General features: G+C 35.1%; 1 long non-coding RNA gene across 1 annotated transcript; it reads left to right on the forward strand.

Moving 5' to 3' along the window:
* Window positions 1–24,200: 24,200 nt before the first annotated feature.
* On the forward strand, window positions 24,201–26,418 carry LOC147277614 (uncharacterized). The gene is made up of 2 exons (XR_015124004.1): window positions 24,201–24,812; window positions 26,232–26,418. It is a non-coding gene; the product is annotated as an uncharacterized LOC147277614 (long non-coding RNA).
* Window positions 26,419–26,767: the final 349 nt, after the last annotated feature.

Genomic DNA, 26,767 nt, shown 5'->3' on the forward strand with positions numbered 1-26,767 from the left:
CCTCTGCCAAGAACTCAAACTTGGATTCAATGTCAAAACCCATATCATATCGAATCCAAATTTTTTGAAGTGCAAAAACTGGTGGATGTTTTTTTGACTTTAAGCCCATAAATGGATTCAATGTCAAAACCCATATCCTTCGTGTGCTGCAGTGAAAGGGGTGTGGTTCCGCTGGGAAAAGGGTGACAGATTTTAATGTTTTTGTTTCATCTTATTTTTATTTTCTTTAAGATCTTTAAAACTGAAAAGAAAAATAATACTCAAATAATTAAAATGTGATGCCATGTCATATTTTCAGTTAAGAACTTAACCGGTGTGAACTTTTTGAATCCAATCATATTGGAAGTAAAAGTCTGAAATTGCAAAATTTGATAAAAGTAAATGGAACAAAGTAGAAATTTGGAAAAAAAAAAAATATATATATATAGATACAATAATGATTACTCGCTTACTATAGAGTCGTTTACTATAGAGTTGGAAATTTAATGTTCAGGACAGTCCATTTTTTAAGTCCATTTTTAAGGGCATATAAGGTTGAAATGATATTGACAGTAATACACATGTTTAGTAAAATGATTTTTTTTCATTTAAAATTGTGATTATTTAATAGTTGACATAAATATAATTAATTTAGTTTTATGTAAGGGCATTTTAGTAATCAAATTGGTTTTTATTCTTATTCTTACCAATTAGTAAACATATTTATAAAAATTTTATTTTCATTCTGATTCATAACAATTAGTAAACACGTTAATAGAAATTACTGATTATGATTCAGGATGATTTCGATTCATACTCATTGTGATTCTTGATCATTCTAATTGAGTAAGAGTGTTGATTTTGATTCATGCTCATTTTGATTCTTGATCATTTTGATTCATCCTCATTTTGATTCATCCTCATTTTGATTCTTGATCATTCTAATTCATGCTCATTTTGATTCTTGATCATTCTCATTTTGATTCAGGATGATTTCGATTCATGCTCATTTTGATTCTTGATCATTCATGCTCATTTTTCTTTTTACACACCATTTTCTCCATTTTTTGCCAACACATCACTTACCCTCTTCTAAAATTTAGAATTTATTTTTGCACACTCCTTTCATTACTAAAATATTTCTCGTCTAAAACACACCCACCCCACCCAAACAATACACATCTCTCACCCAAAACCAGCACCATCACGTGCATCACCCCCACCTCTCTCTCTTATCATTGATTTCATTACTAAAATATTTCTCGTCTAAAACACACCCACCCCACCCAAACAATACACATCTCTCACCCAAAACCAGCACCATCACGTGCATCACCCCCACCTCTCTCTCTTATCATTGATTTGAAAATTTGAATGGTCTAAATAAATCCCTTTTTTGTTGCCTATTTTACATGCAATAAGATAAAGTGAGGGGGATTTGAAGAACCAGCGTGTTTGGTAGGAAATAATTTTTTTTTTTTAAAAAAAAAAAGAGAAAAGAGAAAGAAAACGGAGAGAGAAGCTCTTTGGAATTTTCTGTCCTTTGAGGACCAAGAATCCCAACCCCTGGTTTAATCATTTGTGCATCATCGCTTCGCTATGAGCAATCTCGTTTTCTTCCAAGATGAGATTTGAAAAGCTTTAATTCCCACCCCGCAGCACAATGCGCAACACTCAAACTCCACCCCCAACCTCACCTCTTTCTCCTCCCTCACTTTTTCTTTGGCTTATCAACCCAGCCACCCCGCACCACTGCGCACAGCACCCGTTTGACATTGGTCCGCCGAAAATGTCACACTCGTTCGGTAATCATCCACCAAAAATGTGAGTAAAAGGTATAGGGTAGTTGAATATGGTGATGGCAATCTTGTTTATCACAGCTAACAAGCTAGAACATAGTGCATACCCAATCAAGTCTAAGTGAAGACATTGTGACTAACTAATATTAGAGAGCAGCGAGAGAGGAGAGAGAACAAAGAGTGTCGGGGAGAGAGAAGATAGAGGAGAAGAGGGTGGTGTGGCTGGGTTGGGGGAGGGCTTTAGGGTCTTTCATAATGGGACTTTAGGGTATTTTCACTAATTAAGTAATGGCGGGGTATGTAAAAAGACAAAAAAAAAAAAAAAGTATGCAAATAATAGCCACATGCCCTAAATGAACTAAATGATTAGAGTTTCGAACGACTGAAGCCTTATCATTCTAAGGGATGCCGAGTAATCTTGTAATTCCTGACAATTTTCACTTTGGCTCTTTCTTCTTTTTTTGGATATTGCCCTTGAGCTTCATGTCAACACCTTTTTCTTTAGGCCAAAGTGCACTTTTAGTCCTTGTACTTTAACAAAAATTTCACTTTGGTCCCGTTCTTTCAATTTTAAAAATTTTAGTCCAGTACTTTCATTAGTTTACAATTTGGTCCAAATCATTAATTAAGTTTAAATTGTTGACGAAAATATGACGCAACAGATATATTTTAGACATTTTAAATAACCTATAAGTGAAATTCATTTAATCAGGTAACGTTACACAATCATATTTGGACACATCTTTTTTTTCTTAGTTATTTAAGTTTTTGTCTTTTCTCTTTGTCTTAAGTATCTTTTTCTTAATTATATTTTATTTTAATTATTTTTTTATACCGTATTAATCATAAAATGCTTAAAATATTCATTTATATGCGTTGTCATGTCATATTTACATTTAAAAAAAATAAACGGAGTTAACAGTTTGGACCTAATTGTAAACATAATGAAAGTACAGAACTAAAATTATCAAAATTGAAAGAACAAGGACCAAAGTGAAAATTTCATTTAAAGTACATGGACTAAAAATATACTTCGGCCTTTTCTTTATCCTTTTACCTTGGGGTTCCATTTGGACTTGGATGACTGCCCCACTGCCAGGACACTCCCTTGTACTTACTTCTCTTAATCGACTCCTCAAGCGTCACCAACTAGTTCACAAGCTTAGTCATCGGGACATCCATCTAGTTCATGTTGTAATTCACAACAAATTGTGAAAAAGAGTTCAGTAGAGACTGCAACAAAAAATCAGCAGCAAGCTCATTCTCATTCTTCAACCTCAACTTCTCAAGCTACTCAATGAGATTGATCATCTTCTGCCCATGATCATGGACATAGACTCCTTCCTTGAGCATTGTCTTATCTAGCTCCTTCACAGTGTTGAATCACATGGTTTAGCTTTGTTCGCCATACAACTAAACAGAGCACCATATCAGATGCATTCTTTAGTCTTTATGTCTTGTGTTACTTCTAAACTCGGAGTTCATATGTAACAACTCGAACCAAATTTCACTAAAAATTTAAATTTTTTATTGGTCGACTTAGAAGCCTAAAGGAAAGTTAAGTTGTGACACCCAATAAATTTTTCTAAATCATTTTAGAGCCAATAAGGATTTTTAGAGAATTTATTGAAAGTGATAATAATTTTGTTGAATTACTTGAAGTTATTAAGGATTTATTTAAATTATTGAAAATTTTGGATTTTATTTAAACAAAATTTGAGAACTCAAATTTGAAGTTAAGGCGATAGAAAAATGGTACAAGTTGAGAGGAGCCTATAGAAATTTTCAAAACATTTTTCTCGTACCCGAATCCATTGAAATGGACGTTAAGCCCTTGATGAATCAACCGAAGCATAAACTTCATAGCCGGTTTACCAATGTAATGAATTTTTTTTTTTTTTTATCGCTTGGTTGATATGAAACCACAACATATGTACGAATCTATAAAACAAACATTTACAAATAAGCAAGATCATAACACTTTTTATAGGTCACTAAATTATTTTTCAAGAAGCATATATAAATCATCAAATGCAAGTCTCAGCTCAAAAGATGCATTAAAATACACAAACCATCTTCCATAGATACCATTAAATCTAATCAACCCAAAATTCCCATATCTCCAAAACCCAAAACGTCATCATCTTCAAACTCGGAAGCAAATCACCCATGCCCCGGAAGTCCGAAACAAGCAAGGACATAAAGTCTCACAAATAAATATAATAAAACTGGAAAAAGCCAAATCAAATATTCAAATTTTTCAATCATACCAGATCTAAATCCTACTTAAACACTAATTTCCGAATTTCACAAAACATTACTAAACAATCATCCCAAGTATTTATGGTTTCTAATTGGAAATTCCAGAGTTTGAAGCAAATTTCCTATAAAAATGAAGAATCATGTGTGTGTGTGTGTCTTTGTACATGACAGACTCATAATGAGTCAGTAGGTCACTGTTACACGAACGATCATAGTTGTGAAACGAACTTACGATGGAAATTGTAACTTCGTATCCTCATTCAAATAAATCAATATTTTCAGAATGTGTGCACGTACAACATACAGCAACTATTCTTTTCCCATCCATGGTAGCAAAAAGCGAAATTAGACCTTCACCTACCTCATTCCTTGTCACTTGAACTACAACTAAAGCATAGACATGCAAATTTTGAGGCTTTGATCTCAGAATTGAAACTGTCTTAAACCTGTAACACCTGCTCTGATTGCTAGGCTCGTCCATTCCAAGAATAAATCATTCAATTTATTTTTTTTTCTGGTTGATGAGAATAAATCATTCAAATGATCCTGAAGTTTACTATCTAAGAATCTAATGTGTTGTGAAGTTATCTTTATCACCACTGTGGCTACAAAAGAGGGTCAACCCGACCTCCATAGTCCAAATTCAGGAAAGACCCCAAAATACAGACTAACAAATCTAGATGAGGAAAAAGGGATCAACTAAGAAACCTATATTAAAAAAACAATAGTTTGAAAGAAAATCCCAAACTACCTACTTTTCTGATTAGAACTCAAAAAGCAAAAGAAACATTACCATGTCCATTGTCCACCCATAGATAAACATTGGGACATTCAATCACTTAGACTTCTTTCCTTGCTTCTTCTTAATAACTTCATCGATGTACATTATACCCTTGCCTTTGTAAACTTCAGGTGGCTTGCAACTACGAACGGCAGCAGCAAACTGGTGCACCCTATCCTTATCAATTCCAGTGCAGCAAACCACATTGTTCTTAAAGCAGAAAACACGAACAGCAGCAGGAACGGTCAATTCAACCTCATGACTGTAACCCAATTTTAGATACAACATGCGTCCTTGAGCTTCAGCTCTGGCTTTGTAGCCTACACCCACAATCTTAAGAAAGCGAAAAAATTTGGCTTCCATTTGTGTAAATGCTCCTGAAACCTACCAAACCCAGGAATCATTTTGTCTGAATATTATCAAAGTAAGCTACTTTTAAGCATGCTCTTTTGTAAGAAAGTCTATAATCCTCAAACTAACACTAGAATATTAAAAAATAAAACTAAATGAACGAAAATGAACATAATGATTATAAAAATAAAAATTTAGTAGGACACTGAGACCTAAATTTTCTTCAATCTTAGTAAGCATTACAAATCCTACCAACGGACATATATACGAGCATGAATTTCATAAGAAACCCAACAAAATCCATCGAAAATCAAAGAGCTAAATCGGATGGGCATTTGAGAAAATAGAGGAACCAAAGCTAATCAATGCTGAAAACAACAAAATCACAATGAAAATGAAAAACTGGAGGAGCTGGAAAAATTAAACCCCAAATCGAAACACGAATGAAACCGTAGTCTAAATAGAAATCTAAATTGAACCATTAATTAAATCCTAAATTGGAAAAAATCAGAAACAAAGAGAAGAAAAAGAGGAATACCTGTGGTCCCTGTGTGAGTGAAGCTGTAAGGCTTAGAAGAAGATGGTGATCCCAAGAACAGCAACAAGAGGAAGAATTGAAGCAAAGCAAAATGGGAAGAGTGGAGAGAGAGAGAGAGAGAGAGAGAGAGAGAGAGAGAGAGAGAGAGAGGCTCTGGACTCGGGGTTAGTGGTGGGTTTGGGTTGAGGGATGGGCTACGAGGTTGGGTTGAGAGATGGGTTTTTATGTTTGAATAAAGAAACAGAGAATATATATATATATATGAATAATGCTATACTTACTACATTGTTATACCACATTTTTATACCATCTGACGTATCATTACTTTATTGGACAAAGTTTTTCTTTTCCTTTTTGGGTTTTTCTTTTTATTTTTTAATATCCAATGTATGAATGCCATGTAAGTTGCCACATAAGGTGGTATGAAATTATGGTATAAAAATATGGTATATGTAGCACTACTGTATTACCAAATCGAAATTGCTAAATTTTTGTTAAAAGTTTCAATTGTTTTAATTTAAATTTTTAATAAAATTGAAATTTTTTTCAAAATTTTTCATATTTTTAAACCCTCAAAATTTTCTCAAATAACATTTCTACTCTATGTAAAATGACCTTAATTATTTTAAAAGCAGTAAAAAAAAATCTTACAACATAGAATTTTGGAAAATAATTAAAAGAAATTGAATAAAAAAAAGATAAATGAATGGTTGCAGGCTTGCAGCCCCTCCGTGGCTCTACCACTCCCTACCCTCTCTCTATTTCTTTCTCTTTTTATCCGTCTTATTGTGACCTCGCCGGCTAAAAAAGAGAGAAAAAGAGAATGAACAACTACGAAAGGCCGGCAAGATTGCTACCCACCATGGTGGCTATGCGCCACTCTTCATATCTTTTTTTTTTTTTTTTATCAACTTTCTTTAAGTTTTTTTTTCCATGAATTTTCTTCAAGTTTTAAATAAATAAAATTTAATTTATTTAGGGTTTTCTTTCTTTTCTTTTGCCAAGGAATTTATTTAGGGTTAGTTTTGAGATATAGTAAATTTTGTGTAGCGTCTAGAAAAATTTGCAAAATTTAGAAATTGATGGGGCCGGGGTTCAAATTAAAAGTAAAAAATAATTGTTCAGAGACAAATTAATATTGGGTGTTCGCACACCTGATGCGAGTGTAGGAAAATAGTTGAATTGGTTGAATAGCAAATATATATATGGTTGAATGTAGTGAAAAAAAATATTTATTTGAGAAAGACATATCCAATTTTGTTATATTGATCAGTCCAAAACAAATCTCTATTCATTCATTAAATTTGGTTTAAAGGTAAACCATCGATGCCTTAATGTCAGTTGGAACTGATCGGCTAGCTACCTGTATGTTGTGATTTATATACTTACTGTGTATTTGGTTACAAATTAGTCAGACATTTAATATTTTTACTTTTATTAGCAAACATTAAACAACTTCAGTTGTTGAACCAATGGATATGACACCTGAGAAAATCTACTCACTACTCTTGTTAATTAGTTTTTTGGGAACAAAATTTTCAAACCACAAACAAACTATTCACACCTATATATGAATATTAACTTTCATATATGAATATTAATTCTCTCTCTCTCTCTCTCTCTCTCTCTCTCTCTCTCTCTCCCTTCGACAATGACGTTGTCAGGCCGGCACTCTTTCACTCCGGCAAAAATGGTGTCATTAAACCATCAACCCAATCGTGTTCATCAATCTCGATTATCAAGCACAACCAAAATTGTGTTTTCATTGTTTGCTTTTCTAGGGTTTCTAGGGTTTTTGCTTGTGGGTGCAATATACATGTCCGACACCTACGAGCCAGACCCAAAAACCATCGTTGTGCGTTTGCATTCTCTCATAGTACAAGACTCCCATGGTAAAAACTTCCCGTTGTTGGCCAAATGGGACGCGAAGCTCACCATAGAGAACAAAAAAGAGGACCTCAAAATCCACGTTGGGAAACTTGAAAGCGTCATGTATTACAAAGGCCATGCAATATCTTGCTCTTACTTTTTACCGCTAAAACAAACAATGGCAGTTGAGAGCATGCAAAAACGGTTGGTGAATCTCATTTATAGTAGGGGAGGGTGTGGCGCTGATAAGCCCTTCTTAAACGATAGGTTACAAAATGAGATGATGGGAGATAGAAAGAATGGGCGTCTAAGGTTGAGCTTGAAAATGAAGATGGTGGTGTCGCCTGCGGTTATTCAATCACAATTTTTAGACAGATTCAAGAAACTTGACGTTCGATGTTTGGACAATTTAGAAGTTCATTTTGGGCTTGGAGAACGAATGGGGAGGTTGGTTGGTCATGATCTAAAACTATGGAATTGCACTTTATCATAAGAACATAGTAATTAATTAATTAATCTTCTTTTTGTTTAAGTACTTCAATTCGTTTCTTTTCATTTTTTTAATTTTCTGTACATTGATCGTTATTAAATGAGAATATGAGATTATACCTAGCTAGAGTTCATGTTTATGTTCTATGCTGAATTATTTTTTGGGCAAGATGTTGAAATTGTGTAGTGGATTTAATTAATTAGCACGTACTGATGAAGCAGTGACTTTTCATATTGTTTTAAACGAATGAAATTTTTTTTCTTTGGTTGGGAAAAAGAAATTAACTCCCAAGACAACTAATACTTGAAATTTGAAATTTTATGTAGGAAAAAAATTATTTGAAAAATATCTAAAATCTCGAAATAGGATCCTATGTATAGTGAATTTTATGATGCTTAATTATATTGTATTTTTATCCAAAACAACATTGTTTCGGGGCTTTTTTTTTGTATCCGATACATGTTTCAAGATTTATTTGAGAATTAAAAGTTGTGAGTTTCAAGCATGTTTAATTAGTATTTATATTAAAAAGATATATAATTATCTAAAACGACAGTCTTAGATTAAGTACAAAATCAACACAAAAAAAGATTAGTAGAAGATGAAAATATGTGGTAAACATATCATGTGACAGTTATCATACACCTTTTATGTAAACTAATTCTATAAATTCAAGTTCCCTCACTTATATGTTATTATTATCTTATTATGAGTTGGCAATTATGCTTCTTAATTGAATGAACAAGAGGACAACTAATTGACTCATATTTCGCTGTAGTAATACAACAAGCATGCGATAACCTAATATATCAAAGTTTATCACCATATCATACTCATGAATGATGGGAATCATGGGATGCTTTTATTAAATATATTTATTCAGTTATTAATTAGGGTTTTTTTTTTTTTTTATTATTTATAAAGCCCACTTGAGAAATATGTCTGATCCAACCGTCTACACGCTACAATTAATATTCTAGCTGGCCCACTATTTTAAAAATATGGAGCTACAGTAACATCGCTTCAATATTTTTTTTAAGAATGCTGTTATTTGCACACCCTTTTTTTCTTTTTGCACACCATTTCTTAAAAAAAAAAAAAAAAAAAAAAAACTCAAGGGAAAATACCTTATATCCCATCTATTTTTCTTTTTGCACATCCTTCCTAAACAGAAAAAAAAACACACACCCCATCCCCATCTCCCCCCCTCGGTACACACCCCCTCACCCACACACCCCATCCCCACCTCTCCTCTCTCCGACACACACCCCAGCCCCGTGAGTAACCACCCGTCGACCACCCCAGCCTCGGCCCACCCCACTCTCTCTCCTTCCCTCTCCCTCATCCGGTCACTACCAGTCACCCCACCGGTCGAAAAATACTCCCCAGATGCCTGCCATCACTCCCCAGAACACCCTTGCTGGCTAGCCACCCACACCCACACCCACACCCACAAAAAAATTGCAGCGGGTTCGGCGAACTAGTGCCGAACTCGGTGGTTTCGTTCGGTAGGTACCCACCGAACAATCCTATTACATTCGACGGGTACCTGTCGAATGAAACCACCGGGTTCGGCACTGGTCTGCCGAACCCGCTGCAAATTTTTATTTTTATTTTTTAATTTTTGGCTGTCTGCTTGGGCGATGGTGCATGCAGGGAGGAGGGATTGGGAGGTGGGGGTGAGCTTTGACGATGGGGTGTGTGCCGGGGGGGGGGGGGATGGATGGGGTGTGTACGGGGGGGGGGGGAGATGGGGATGGGGATGGGGTGTGTGGGTGAGAGGAGGACCAAATGGTCTTTTTTCTTGAATTTTTTTTTTTTTTTAGAGAAGGTGTGCAAAAAGAAATTTAGGGGTGTGCATATAGCAGCCCTCTTTTTTAAATGCCATTTTTTTTCTTTCTTCTTCAATTTTTGTTTTTCTTCATTTCAGTGTCAATTGATACACAAACTACTAAAAATAAATAAATTATAATTTAAGTATTTTTCATTGCATAAACATGTTAAATAATAACCAATATAAAACAAAAAAATCAAGATGAGGGAGCCACATTCATAACTTAATATTTTGCGTTTAAATAGTAAATGTGACGCCCCGAAACTGGGAACACCACAGCGGCACCCGTCTTAAAGATCCTGAAACTATAATACCCCTTACCCCGAGTATTATATTCCCAAGCTCTCTAAAACGAGTTAAGCCCTTTTTATTGAAGAACCCGGGTTGGATCAGAGTAGTAAAAATACAACGGAAGAAATTTCTGAAAATGCCTCATATTATAAATAACAGTAAAGAGTACCAACCCGTGAGGGTTATGTGTTTCAAATACACTAACTCTAATGCTACATAATAAAACAGTAGATAAACAGATATGTCAGGATAGTCCAACCCACGCCAGAGTGATTCAGTCTTCAACAAAGTGGTGCAACAAATTAGACTCATGGATAGCCATTGGGATATGCCACCTACGAGGATGAAAGAGTAACACCACCACAGATCCAAAGAAAGGATCTAAACCAGATAGCAAGACTGAAACTGACAAGCTGCAAGTGCCACACCCACGACCTCAATCTTGGTCTCCAACAACTGGATTATCTGCACTCACAAGAGTACAGTAGGGGGTAAGCGTCACATACATTCATCGCTTCCCCTCGAGGGAAAATCCTGGTTAGGTTTGAAGCAATACTCGAAAATATAGGATTTCAAGGAAAATAGTTTAAAAGCAATGCACACCCAAAAACAGGGTATCAATATCAATAATATTGTAACCAAAGCCAGTAATGATAAAGATAATTATGCCAATAATCAGTGAGTAAAGCCTTTGCATGCTCATACATCTTTTTCAGTGAAAATCCTTCCTGTCACGTGACATAGTTCAGAAACATACCTGCGACCGATCACATACAGGCCAACCGCCAGTATTGGAAATTCAACCACCACCTCGATACTGTGGTGAGAGTATCCATTTACCTGGTAATACCACATTGGTTAGCCTCCCCAGAAGGACATTCGACTAACCAGTCCGTACTTACCCCTCCGGAGGTTTAGGGGATCGAAACCCAAGGTCACAACACGTGCCCGTTACTCTCAGGTCGTCCAAGGTATCACACAGAAAATCACACAAATATGCCATACAAAAATCATGCACATTCTCTGTGAAAGACATTTTCATATACATATAGTACGAAAATAGGCAGGAAATCCAATAACCGGGATATGGTACCTTCCCCCTACCTGTTTTACCAAAGTGTGTCCCTTGCCTGATCCCTTTCCTGTGTCTGGGTCCCACTTGTACCTGTTGGGAAACTGGAGATCCGAATCCGACGACAGCTATTAGGAACGTACTAAACGTACTCTCGGTCTTGTCTGTTAAGACCAGGTAAAATTTAGAGGTTTGGCACTAGCGTAACTTGCTAGGCTTCTCTAAATTCTTGATCCGGCATGACCCTGCTCCCCGAGGCAGACAGTCATGTCAGACCGTGTGGTTTCTAAGTTTATTTTAATTTATTGTCGAGGAGGTTGATCAGATATGAACCTTACAACGTGACCAGGTCAGTGCATGGGGAAACTGAGGGAGCTCTGGCTCAGTACCCAACGCTTGTATGCTCATGGACTGACCTTAGTCATCACGTTATTTGGTTACCACTGATATGGCCTCAATATTTATTAAGTTCATTTAATAACAACAGTTAAACGGCGTTTCGTCTATAACCACCACTTAAACAACAGCAAATTAAATAAGCTGGGTTAAGGGTATACCTGTTGAAGACTTTCCACGAGCAGAGTCTCGGTACTACTAGACTTGCTAAATAATAAGATTAAAATAGCCTAATTAACAAGAGATTTATTTAACAAAATTTTAGCAGAAATTCGACAGGGATCAAGAAATTACCTATGGAGCTCAGAAATGATTTTTTTAAAACTTCACCAAAACATAGTCTTCACACTACTAGAATTGAAGAGCTCGTCGCCACGATCGCGTAGGCGAAATCGGATCGTCGATCGGAGCTCCAGAACTCAAGATAAACTCAAAACAAGATTGAAGAAGAGAGAGAAAGGAGGAGAGAGGAGAGAGAAGCTCTCTCTTGGGAAGCGTGCGGCTGAAATGGGATGAAAATCAGCTGGGGGTGCGCTGCTATTTATAGGGAGGGTGAGTGAGTCAACTCGGTTGACTCATCCGAGTTGACCGGGTTGACTCAAGTCAACCGTCATAACTTTGACCAATGAGAAATTAACACGTGGCGAAGGCTTTGACACTTGGCTGCACATGCAGCCATCAGATCTTGCTGCCATGCAGCGATGGACGCTCTAGATCGTGCCACGTGGCGCGATCTGGTGTTTTTCCTATATTCCCCAACTTCAAAAATTAATTAAAAATAGCTCGGGACTCGGAAAAATACCCCGAAAAATACTACTGACTCGTATCGACTAGTACTAATTAACAATGAGGTCAAATTACCAATTTGCCCTTTAGAAAAATTTTGAAAATTTCAAGCTCCACAAACTAAGATAAAATGCTTTAAAGAAAAAGAAATTTTGGGAAATTCATAAAATAATTTTCCGGACTCGGAATAATACGAGACTTGCTCCGTTGGGTTCGTGAGTAAAAGTACCACCTTTTAAAGGTCTAACTTGGGTCAAAACTCTAGTCAAAGTTGGTCAAACAATTAAAGCTTAAGGCGAAAAATACGATTTTCCGCCAAACAAATTTCTAGAAAAATTCTAGAAATTAAAGAAAAATTCCAAAATAAATTTGAAAAATTTTTGGGTCTCACAGTAAATATAATTGTTAATATCGAATAGTAATAATTCATAACATTAATATTACTGTTACTATGAAATAGTAACAATTACAAATCAATCAATAAAGTAGTTGTAAATGTAGCAGTAGATAGTAGCAATTAAGTATTGTTATTATTTGATAGTAACAATCATCTACTGTTACTATCTGACAATTAGGTATTGTTATTGTTTGATAGTAACAATTACATATTGATACTGCCTAGCAGTAATAATTACAATCACCTATTATCACTGTTTAGCAGTGACAATCAGGTATTGTTATTGTTTGATAATAACAATAACAATATGGTATTGTTAATCAAGAAGAAAATGAAACTTCTTATCAACTGTGTGTCAAATTCTTAATCAAGAAGATTAGCGCAACATCAAAGATGTAAAAAAAAGTTATACAAAATCAAGACAGGAAAACAGGTAATCTTATACAAAATGTGCTTAAAATGATTATCTGTCATGTGGTTGCTTACAAATGAAAGGGAAAATGACAACAATTTGGTACTTCCATATATATGAGACTTCAAAATAACATGACACATAAAAACAAATTAATGGCGCTCACTTCAAATTAATGGTTGCTTGGAAGTTTGGGTGATGCTGCTTATCTCTTTTCTTAGTGGCGCTCACTGAAATGAAGTTGATTAATTCAATGAACTTTATCTCTTCTGCTGGGCTGGTTGGGTGGGTGTTGGGCTCCAAAAGTGAGAGTTGAAAAAGAGCTCCACTAAAAGGTCTCACAAGGGAACTTTTTTTGCTTTTTTCCCTATTATGTACCAATTTTACATGAAAAAAAAAAAAAAAGGAAAGGTCAAAAGTACCACAGATTCAATAGACATCATTAGTCATACAGTAGTCATAGTCATGCACATGAAAACTTCACCAGGAGCACCAAAAGAATAAAGTAAGACAAAGAGAAACCTTAACAGGGTAAATCCCATACAGCTCATAAATTTCTTTTTCATTTATTCTTTGGGAAAAAAATACAAACATAATACAACTAGTACCAGTAAAGGAAGCCAAAGAAACCCACCTATAAAAGAAAAAAGTTAAAACAAACAAAATAACATACAACCCAATGCAGGTGGATGAAAATGGACAGCTAATCAGTCATACAAAAGAACTTGCATTGCATTGCATTTCAAAATCATAAAGCCTCAAAATTGACAAGCAAGGCCAAAGGGGAAAAAGAGCTCATGATTAGAGGAGTAGGGTTAATATACCAAAATCAAGTTGATTTGCAACTGAGTTCATTGAAAAACTGGCCGAAAAGCTGCTAGCTTCTCGGCGTCGATCCGCCGCCGTCGTTGGGTGGATGGACGATCGAAGGTCATGAGAAGGAAGAGGAGAGAGATGCAAGCACGGGGAGGTGGGTATCGCCACCATCCATGGTCGGACGACAATGCATCCAGGAGAGAGAGAGAGAGAGTGACGATGAAGGAAGAAAAATGAGAGAAATGAGAGAATGTGAGTTTGAAATGTAAGAAATAAGAGAGACGAAGAGACATAAAGAGAATAATTAACAGAGAAAATCAAGTGGACCGGGGACAAAAAAAAGTGGGCCAGATGGAAATTAGCTGGACCTACTAGGAAGCCTAATTAAAAAGTGGGTTTTATAGGAAGGTGGAAGTTGAAAGTTGGGGTATTGGTAATTATCTTTATTAATTAGTAGTGAAAAATTAAGTATGAGGACTCAAAAGGAGGTTGTCCAACCGTTGAGGCCCATCGATGACTTTGGAACAATGACCAGACTTCTTGACTAGAAGGTATGGCCCATGTGTCGAGTAAAAATTGCAAATATTTAAATAAATCTTCACCCAACCCGTAAATGATTGAGTTTTATTATTTAAATTTGACCCATTCAAGACAACAATATCTCTTAATTACAATGATAGAGTTTTATTATTTAAGTTCAACCCATTCAAGATAACAATATCTTTTAATTACAATCCTTTACTTCAAGGGAAAACCTTTGACTCCAATCATGAGCATAATATGTAGGGACATGTGTATATGTTTGGTTTTGTGGCTACACCTAAGTTTAGACCTTAGGTTGCCTGCATACCCTTTAAGGGATCTAGCCAACTCGTAATTTAAGAGTGAAATAATTTTTTATTTTTAATGAGTAAGTGACCCATTAAAAATAAATAGGGATTTTTAGGTGTGAATTTGTATAATGGAAATCTGGAAGAATTTAAATGGATTTGAGGAAATTGTTGTTGCATCTAGATTGATGTCTAGATTGCCTACGTACCATTTTAAAGGGATCAAAATGAACGTAGTTTCAATATAAACATGTGATTAATTTGTTTGGTTTAGCACCAATTTGAGACAGAATTTTGGAATTGAAAATTAATAGGCATTTGCACCTAGTAACTTAATTTTGACAATTTGAGTGTGGATTTGTAAGAATTTTGATGGAAAATTTAGCAAAGCCTCCATCGAGCTTAATTCACCTGTTTTGCACCGAAAGGGAATTTGGGAATGGGTATATTTTTATATAAATGACCCACCCATTCAAATTTGGATGGGCAAACTTTTAGAGAAGGTCCATTAGGCTTGAATGTTTTTAATATCAATTAATTAATAACTAGTATACTGCTCCACTTTCACAAAGAGCCCATAAAATCTTAATTAGCCCAAATATTTTAAATGAGCAAGATTTTAAGAGCTTCTCCAAATATCTAAAAAGGCGCAGTTGATTAGTGCATCTGGACCAAACACTCTGTTGAACTGCAAGTCAATGGCATGTTCAATTTGTCTTTGCGTACAAAGATTTTCACCCATCCAAATAGAAAGAAAGATTTTGTTAGGCCTTCCACTATGCCACCTGAAAATGTGACCCAAAATAGGCCAATGGCTCACACCCAAGCACTATGGGTCGGAAAATGTGACCCAAAAGAGGGAGTAACCCAAAATGTAACCCAAATCTGGGTCTCAGTGTTAGCCAAAATGGTTGTGACCCAATTGCAACAATGGCCCACCCATGTGAGGAGAGAGAGTATGCTGTAGCCGAAAATTTGGTGGGCTCGGCCTGCAATAGTTGTTAGCCACTTGCTTTGGTGTGACGCGTGCGACAGTGATGGGTGATCACCAACGGTCCAGATTAACTGACCGTTGGTGATCTGAGGCTGCCATTTTTTGTTCTAAAAAAAAAAAAAAGTGGCTGGTTTGAAATTAAAGGGCCTAGATTAATGGACAGTTGATCCAAATCGCCCAAGCCTTTTTTTTTTTTTTTAAATAATTAATATATCATTTAAAATTGAAATAATAACCAAAAAATTTCAAAAAAATTAATAAAAATTCTCCAAACCCTCCAACAGCTATATTCTCAAATGGGTCTATATATATCATACAACACTCATAATTTTTCATCACAAACTACAACCTTTGTTTACCAAATTTGCACAAATTTTTTTTTTCTTTGTCATGGCTCTTAGAGGAAATGCTTAGGGGGTAGTTGAAGATAAAGCCCTAGTGATGGATATGACACAACCATCACATGCTTGCAAAATAATTCACTGAATCAATGACAAGACTATACACTGACTTCACACTCCATCCCATGCACAACACTGTTGCTTCACATGTGAGATTCAAGTATCTGTGAATCCATCAAGGAATCCAATGGGCAAGTTACCATGTTTTTTCCCCTATAAATACGAAGATTTAACTATAAAGCCAACACATCCACATAACTATCGATTAGAAATGGCTTCCTCCTCCAAGCAAAATGTCGGTGAGAGCTCTAAGCAAGGCGTCGGTGAGAGCTCCAAACAACAGTGCGATCAAAGTTTGTGTAAGTGCCTCCCTAACTGTGCTGCACCATTGCGCGATTATTGTTTAATGATGGAGCGTGCAAAAGAACCAGACTGGAGGTTCTGCAAGTGTTCGGATGATATTTTGGTCTTTTTATGTGAATTTTGCATGGGATTGGAGCTCAAGGATTTAGCCAATTACCCAAATCTTTGCCACCAATGATTGAACCACCTGCCAAAGCCTAAACCACCCGTGCCATGCACCTGCGAAAAGAACCCTCCGGTTCTACCATGTGATGAGTGTAAAACCAAACAGAAGATCTCAGATTGGTATAATTACGGGTGTCAATTCTTCATCATCGGACTCCGAATAAAAAGTTTGCTTCATTTTCTGTCATGTCGAATGCAGTTGTTGTTGTTGTTTTTTCTTTAAATCGTCGTGTTGTTCTTATTGTTTATGGTTGTTGAAGTCCCGATGTTGTAAGGCTTATGTTGTCTAATTTATGAAATTTTTTTATTTTAAATATATTCAATATTGATCTTATTTTAAAGATCTCATTAAAATAAAAACAATAGATAATTTTTATTATAATTTAAATTTTAAATTATAAATTAAACATCACTTAATCAATATTAGCCATATTTTAAATATGTATAAAACACTGTGACCCAAAATGGATCACAGCACCATTGCAATGAGAATTGGGTTACAATACTATTTGTGACCCAAAATGGGTTTTGGGTCACAAAAAATGGGTTTTACTCCCCCCCCCCCCCCCCCCCAAAATCTGGTACGCCACAATGGCACCTACTTTGAGAAAGTCCAATGCTATAACACCTAACTCCGAGTATTATAATCTCAAACATTTTCAAAATAGGTTTAAACCTTTTTCATTTGAGTAAAACAGGTTGGATCATAGTTTTTCAATTTCCTCAAAAAATAAATAGATAAATAAAATTATTTTTTTATGGGCTTTATAATGGGCTAAATTTCTAATTTTGGGCTACACTCTTTTAGCCCAATTGTAAAGTTGTGTTCTACAAAAGTTAAAAGCCCAACTTAAAAATAAATAAATAAATAAAATAAATGATGGAAGAAGAGATAACACCAACGTCCATCAATCTTCTTGATTAAGAACACATAAGCCTTTGATTAATAGTGAGGATATCTTTAGAGGAATGAGTCACTATCTAGGTAATGATTAACTTAATTTCTTCATAATTGAAAGAGGTAGGTTACTCTAACCAAGATATTGGCTATAAATAAGGTGGTGTATGTGTGCTTAAGAACACTCTTAAGTAGCAAAACCAAACACAGAGAGACAGAGAGACAGAGACAGAGACAGAGAGAGAAAGAGAGAGAGAGCGAGAGAGAGAGAGAGAGAGAGAGAGAGAGAGAGAGAGAGTAGTGGAGAAAGGGACAGAAAAAGAGAAAGCTTTGGAAGGTTAGAAATTTAATTTCATCATCTTTAGAAGTATGTTTTTTTAGATTTTATACAAACTGACCTTCTTTAGTCACTGGTGGTTTTCTTTTACTGTAGGAATCACAACTTTTATCCTCTATTTAACTCCATAGGTAGAAAGGAATATGAGCTCAAGGAGCCATGAGTGCTCTTATCAATTTTCTTTTAAAACTTTTGTTTTAAATTTTTATTTATGCATCTTTGTTTAATGTTGTAAAACTAAAATTAAGTCACATATAACCTTATCATAGCCATAGGAACAGGTTTTGAGGGTTGAAAACAAAAGAAAATGAAAAACAAAGAAAAATGAAAAATTTGGAAATTTGGAAATTTGGAAATTTTTCTAGAAAATTCGTAGTATGGCCTCCTTTCGGGCCTTATAACTAGAGTTTAACCATTCATTTTGCATGATCTTTATATGATTGTAAAGAGGTGATGCAGACCTTTAAAACAAGTATAAGTTTGAATATTTTTGTTAAGGTTTGATAAGTTCAAGGTCAAGCAAAAGTTGAGATAAAAACTGGAAAACAAGAGTTGTTTTGAAGAAGATGATGAATAGTCCAGCGACCCCCACACGCACCGCCGGCGCGTGGCGGTTGTTTCTGCCCACCTCCATCACCCAATTTTGACCCTCCCAACTCCATTTTTCGATATGTGTCTAATGGTACTAGTTTCACGTCAATCCAACACCTCTAAATTAGAGTGTGAGTTACACACTTCTTAAAAAAAAGAGTGAGATAAATTTAAATTTAATTAATTTATATCTAAACTATATTTTTTAAATTTTTAGACCCGAGCACGTAGGAACAGACCGAGAGAGAATCTATGCTCAAGAAATCTATGCTCAAGAAATTAAGGTAAAGTCTCTACTCTCCAATGATTGGACTATATTACAATTAATCTTTGTGTCATATTGTGTGATTTATTTTCTTGTGATGATATTTCTTTATTAAATGTATCAAGTTCATTATATTAGTGGATAAACTTTTATTATTGATACCGTGAGTGTGCACTGTGAAATTTCTTAAATATGTGATATACTTAAATTGCATAAGATTGAATTATCATTCATGTACAATTTAATCTATTTACACATGCATTGATAATCTTTGCATGCATAATCATAAGTGCATGAAGAAAATGCGGTAGTAAATAGTGTGAATAAACGATTAATTGAGACACCAAGGGGAAAGGGGATGTCATTGGTGATCTAGTGATTATTGGAGACATCAAGGGGAAATGAGATATCATTGATAGTCTCATGATTTGTGGAAAAATGATTGAAGGAAAAGTGAAAATAATAATATTCAAAATATTTGGGGTTAAGGGACGAACGAGTGTTGGCTCATACATGGGACATTAGGGGCCACAGTGGTAGGATGCATGATATAGGACATGTAGGCATGTTTGTTTTGGGTGTGTGTCAACGAGAATAGTTAAAGAGTGAGTACACACATTTTTATTGCATATAACTATAATCATTATACGTTTTTATTTTATTTTACTGAAACATTGATTAAATATGATAACTGGCCATGAGAGATCGCTATACCCTACTAAGCCTTAAAAGCTCACACCCTAATAGATTGTGCAGGTGACAAGAATATGACCGATGAGGTGGAATACTCAAGTGGAATTTAGAGAATTTGCTGGAGGTCATGTTTTGTTTTATTTTCAATAAATTGTAATATCTAAGAAAATGAACATTTGGTGTGGTATTCTTGGAACAGTAATTTGCTAAATAAAGTTTATTTTCATACTTATTTTAATTAGTCTCTTAAATTATTATATTATATTATATTTTCCTTTCTTTTCACGTCTTAATTGTAAAAATAATTTTATTAATCTGCGATTAGTACGTAAGTCATACTTCACTCTGAGTTATTAGGTTTTATTTAAGGTTGGGGTGTGACAGTTTTAATGTCAGTGGAGAATAAATGTTTAAATAAAACATTTTTTGCAAAATAAATTTTTATAAATAATTAAATCAACTCACCAATGTCATGAGTTTGATAAGTTTTAAGCTTGAGGAACATTCATAAGAAAATGTTTAAATAAACATAACCAACCAAAAGAAATATGACAGAGGTCTGAAAAAAATACAAGTCATATGCCAAGAGTGTGACAAAAGGTAACATTAGGTAGTAAGAAAGTCAGCAACGATAGACTTGCCCGACAAAAGGATCTAAACCAGATAAGAGTATTGAAATCAACAAGAAGCAAGGCCATGCCCTTAATCAAAGTCGTCAACTGGAACATAATGAGCACTCAAAAGGTACAGTAAGGGGTATGCATCACATATTCACATATGTTCATAGATTACTCTCGAAGGACCTTAACTAGGTTTAAAAGTAATAGCACAAATATTTACTACATATAAAGCTAGTGCAAAATGTTAAACATATGAGTAAGCACAAAACAGAGGATCAAAATTAGTTGTAGAAACAAGGTGCATGCTCACAAAACTGTCGCAAACCATTCTCGGATCCGAATTTAGAAACATATATACCTTGAATTTATGTAGGACATAGTTTTATATATGTTTCGGTATATGAATTCACAGTCTGTATTAATCAACAAAGATAAGCCTAGAAAGCAAGAGAGACAGTATTGATTTTATTTTCAATAAAGGCAAAATCATTCTCAATTTCAATTATAACAGCAATTATGGGTGTATATATCTGCAAATCCTAGAACAGATATATTGAAAACAAACAACAGGCAAGCACCATCAAAATTCATTGGAGAGAGACAACCAAAATGTTTGATAGATATATGGAACTTTGAACAATGCAATGTCTGTTAAGATTTTTAACCTCACAACCTGCATGAATATGGTAATCTTCTCAAAGCAGGCATAAGCAGAAAAATCAAAATAAAGAGAATACAAAAGAAGAAACCAATGCGCCTAAAATCAAAAGCAAATTTAAAATATAAAGACTAATCTCAGAAAAACCAAAATAAATAACAAGCATAAGTTTTAACTGTTTTATGAGATGAAACCATAAAAACAAACAGATGAATTCACCTTTCTAATCCAATCGGCCGCTTCTTCTCTAAACCCAAGCTCCAGATCCCCACTACGCAATATCTTCAAATAGAGCAACAAGCAATGGAGTATAATTAGCAGCCTTTTTATTTTATTTTTTTATTTATTTTTATACATTGTTATTATTATTTTAGGCCAAAACAATAATATTTAGTTTATATATTGTTAATCTATACATTATTATTGAAGATGAACTACAGATTTAAAAGGATGTCAAAATAGGCTTTTTTACCCAAATACCACTTGGACTATAGGAGGTGTTCTCCCATACTACCCAAACTTTTTTTCTTGCTAATTTGCCATTTGGAGTATCAATATGTGCCAGTGTGGCACCTGCTATCTATTTTTGTCAATTTTTCTGTTAGCTTGAAGGGTAATATTGTCAATGCATATTATAAAATATCTGAAAAACAAAACTAAAATCAAAATACACTTAAAAAATAAATAAATAAACCCAACCAACCCACTCTAACCCCCGACGCCGACCCATCCCCGATGATGCTGGCCTCCCTTCCTCTCCTTCTCTCTCTCTCTTCTTAATTATATTTTAGGATAAATTAGGAAGTTTGAGAAAAAAGTTGATTTAATAGAAAAATTGACTATAGGTGTCACATTGGCACATATTGATACTTCAGGTGGTAAATTGGCAAGAAAAAAAGTTTAGGTGGTACGGGAGCACACCCCCTATAGTTCAGGTGGTATTTGGATAAAAAAGCCGTCAAAATATGTATTCTATCTTATATATTTGGGAAACTTCCATTTAGGTCTTTTAATTTAACAATTTACTGAATAAAGCCTTATGACTTTTAAAATTCTAATTAAAGTCCAATAATACTGTAATCATTTCATACTACATAATATTGGTCCATTAGTTTCAATTTTTTCACACATACCAAGTGTTGAGCCTTTGGTGGTAATTTTCGAGTATTCGGCAATGCATTTTTACTTCTTCTCAAACTCTGATTTGTCGGCTTTATGTTAGGTTTTAATTCTAAGATTTTGAGCGGAGCCCAAAATCTTAGAATTAAAACCTAATATGCAGCCTCTGCAAACCTCATTCTATACCCTAAGAAGGTATGAGGTGAATCCGTACCCAATAATCTCAAAAAATAAAAAAATAATTATATATTTCTTTGACAAAGCAATGGTCAAAGAGCTTTATTTAGAAAAAAAAATAAGGACTTTATTTAGGAAAAAAAGTCATAAGGTTTTTTTTTTCTAAATAAGAAATGTTTGAAGGACTAAACTCTAATTTTCCCTATATATTTTTGTGTGAAATAAAACCTAAACTATTGTGTTTTGTGGCAATATAATTGAGATATTATTATTATTATTTTATTTTCATGTTGAAACCTTGAATGTATTGCTTTGTTTTATTTGAATTTAGTCGATATTTGAAATTTTGAACTATGATGATTGATTAATTGAGGTAATTGTGTTATACTTTTATCAAGATTTTTTTTTTTTTTCACAAGTTGAAACCAACTCGTTCCTTGATTTTGCGGGCTGAGTCCAACCCAAAGAAATTTGGCAACCTAAACCCAACCCGAATTGTGGTTGGATTGTGATGAGTTCACTTATTTACAACCCTTCTAAACTCGAACTCGAAAAATAAAACATGAATTCACCTTTCAACCTGCCCACCCTAATTCAAATGGCTCCACCATGGTCATTCCAAATTCATCCCCTCTCCGCTGGTTTTTCAATCACATTAAAACATCTTATCCAACCACATCTTCCCCACATAGACCAGCCTTTTTATTCCTAATAAACTTTCCAGACTCACTGCCATTATTAACAAATGTACTCGCTTTCATTCTCTGACACCTGTGAAACGTACTGGCTTTCACAAAGTCAACTCTTTCAAATTACTATTCTACCCCTACTATCGTCTCCCTCACTAGGGATGGCAAAAATCCCCGCGGGGCTGAATCCCCGCGGGGACCCGATCCGATTAAAACCCTAATGGGGGGAATAAATGGGGCCGGGTTCGGGTTCGGGGATTTAGGCGGGGCCCCGAGTCGGGGGCGGGGCGGGGATGGTTTTAGGTCCCCCAACCCCGAACCCGCCCCGTTTACACTAAATATATATATAACCAAAATTTAAACGTGATAAGTGCTATGCTGGGAATCGAACTTGGCACCTCAAACTCCTTCCTTCAGCTCCTTACCATCAGACCACCAACTTCTTATGAGTACACTATCCCAATTTATATATTTATACACACTTTAGATAATAAAACCCTAAACCCTAAACCCTAAACCCTAAACCCTAAACCCTAAACCCTATACCCTATACCCTAACCTCAAACCCTAACCCCAAACCCTATACCCTATACCCTAACCCCAAACCCTATACCCTATACCCTAACCCCAAACCCTAAACCCTATACCCTAAACCCTATACCCTATACCCTAACCCCAAACCCTAAACCCTAAACCCAATTTATAATACACAATTTAGATAATAAAACCCTAAACCCTATATATACCCTAAGTCCCTAACCCTATACCCTATACCCTATACCCTAAACCCTATACCCTATACCCTAACCCCAAACCCTAAACCCTAAACCCAATTTATATATTTATACACAATTTAGATAATAAAACCCTAAACCCTATATATACCCTAACCCTATACCCTATACCCTATACCCTAAACCCTATACCCTATACCCTAACCCCAAACCCTAAACCCTAAACCCTAAACCCTAAACCCTATACCCTATACCCTATACCCTAAACCCTATACCCTAACCCTAAACCCTATACCCTATATCCTATACCCTAAACCCTAAACCCTATACCCTATACCGTAACCCCAAACCCTAAACCCTAAACCCAATTTATATATTTATACACAATTTAGATAATAAAACCCTAAACCCTATATATACCCTAACCCTATACCCTAAACTTATTATTCCAATTTATATATTTATACACAATTTAGATAATAAAATTAATAACCCTATACCCTATACCCTATACCCTAAACTTATTCTTCCAATTTATATATTTATACACAATTTAGATAATAAAATTAAGAACCCTATACCCTAAACTTATTCTTCCAATTTATATATTTATACACAATTTAGATAATAAAATTAATAACCTAAACCTTAAGCTTTATATAAATGAAAAAACATATATATGTTAAGTAAATTAACAAATATATATGTCTAGGGTATATACCATATATTAATGTATGTTTGTTAAATTATATATTTATATATATGTTTTAAAACCCCAAATTCAAAACCCCAAAGCCAAACCTGAAACCCCAATACACCAAACAGTTGCACTGGTCCAAACCCTAAAGTCTAATCTCGATCTCTCAGACTCAGTCTCTATTCTCTAACTATCTCAGATTCTCAGTCACTCGACTCACTCGGTCTCTGTCTCGCCCTCTCGCCAGTCGCCTCTCTGTCTCGCCCTCTCGCCACCATCTCTGAGACTCTGACTCTCGCGCAGTCACTCGGTCTCTCTCGATCTCTCAGTCACTCGGTCTCTCTCGCGCAGTCGTGCCGCCCTTTCGCCACCATCTCGCCCCTCTGTCTCGCACTCTCGAGTCTCGCCAGTCGCCTCTCTGTCTCGCCCTCTCGCCACCATCTCTGTCTCGCCCTCTCACCAGTCACCACCATCTCTGTCTCGCTTACTCCCCTCTGTCTGGACTCTGGTATGTATTTGGTTTTTGTTTGTTGATGCTTTCTGAATTGGTCAAGAACGAGTGTTGCTTTTAATTCCCTTCGATTTAACAGATTTTAGAATTGAAAGGTTGCCGTGCGCAACCATCTGTACTGCAGCTTTTGATGGGGTTGAGATTTAGTTGGTTATTTTAGTTTGATGGCTTTTACTTGTTCTGGGTTGTTCTTGTTTTTATTATTATTATTTTTTATTATGTTGCTGCTTACTTTTCTTGCTTCTTTCTGTGTTGGCTTGCCAAATACCTGAGAGAAGGACAAGTTGAAAGAGTTTCCAGTGTTACAATTTATGTGGATTTTGTTTCCTGGTATCAAATTCATTTTATGGCTCAGTTGGGTTTGAGCAAGAACATAATTACTAATGAAAGCTATAAATTTCTTTCTGATTTTCATAGACCTTTTCACAGTAATTTAACCAGGCATTTTGGTTTTCCTGCTACAATTATATATATATATATATTTTTTCCAAAATTGTTAAACTTTTGTTTTTGTTTGTTGATGCTTTCTGAATTGGTCAAGAATGAGTGTTGCTTTTAATTCCCTTCGATTTAACAGATTTTAGAATTGAAAGGTTGCCGTGCGCAACCATCTGTACTGCAGCTTTTGATGGGGTTGAGATTTAGTTGGTTATTTTAGTTTGATGGCTTTTAATCTGTACTGCAGCTTTTGTTGTGAATTATGCTTGTGGAGGCTTATTCCCAATTAAATTTCTGTCCTTGGCTAATTAGTATTTTGGTTGGTGCCTGTTTTTTATCCTAAAGAGAGATGAAAGATTTGTTAACTCTTCCCTCCCTAAATTTGGTACACTGTGATATTGTACATCTCATACATAATGAGTTTAGTTTCAGTTCCTAACAAAAAAAATCTGTGACAATAAGTCACTCACCATTTATTATCCACATTTTTATGTAACTGCTAGGGTGTTTCTGTAGGGGATACAGTTAGCAGTCACCCTGAATATGTTGGTCATATGTCATGTAACATTTGCCTTAGTAGCAATTTAGGTAATCTATAGCACTTAAGTTGCTGCATTGCCGTAGGCCACATAACTAGTTGAAAGTGTAATTAATGGTATACTTTGCTTGAATAGCAATATGGTTGTCATAATCCACATCCCAAATTCCCAACCTAAAAATAGGACTATATTACTTCCTACACTGCTCTCTTTACTTCTTTAGTGTCACTTTCTTTATCTTAATATAGTTGACCATTATCAGATTAGTATTTTCTTCTTTTGGTTGATAGCAACATGGATCCTATCACAATAGGATAAAGCAAGCAAATTAATTATTCTTGTACAACTGAAAAGCAGATTAAGAACCCTATATATCTATGTGATTACAACTGAGCCAGCAAGTGATTACAAATTTACAATCATATCTCTCTTGGTGCAGGTTTGCAACACATTTTATGATCTTGGAGAATCAAGCATACTCCAACCATATATGAGTGATGTACTGATGCCATAAAGGAGATATCTAAACCATGTTTGAAGCTTGATGCCATAGATGTGTTTTCTTATCAATTGATGGATGTATCATGTATTTAGTTTTATCCATTTATGGACTATTAGAACATTAATTTGTGAGTTTGATGCATTGAAACATTAATAACAGGTCTGCAACTCTGCAAGTTTGATATGTATTATGTTAAGCAAGTTTGAATTGAATCTATTGATAATTTGATACTAGCAGGTTTGTATTAATATATTCATCAGGTTTGTATTAATAATTACTGATTTACTGCTAGCAGGTTTGTATCATACTGCTTAACTATGTAAATATGAGGAAAATGTAAATATGGGTTTGAATTGAATCTGTAAATATTATATTACTGCTAGCAGGTTTGAATTGAATCTGTAAATATTATATTACTGCTAGCAGGTTTGAATTGAATCAGGGGAGAAAAAAAAGTGGACATTGAGGCGGGG

The sequence above is a fragment of the Dryas octopetala genome, chromosome 8, assembly GCF_963921425.1.
Source record: "Dryas octopetala chromosome 8, drDryOcto1.1, whole genome shotgun sequence".
In the NCBI taxonomy this organism is placed as follows: Eukaryota; Viridiplantae; Streptophyta; class Magnoliopsida; order Rosales; family Rosaceae; genus Dryas; species Dryas octopetala.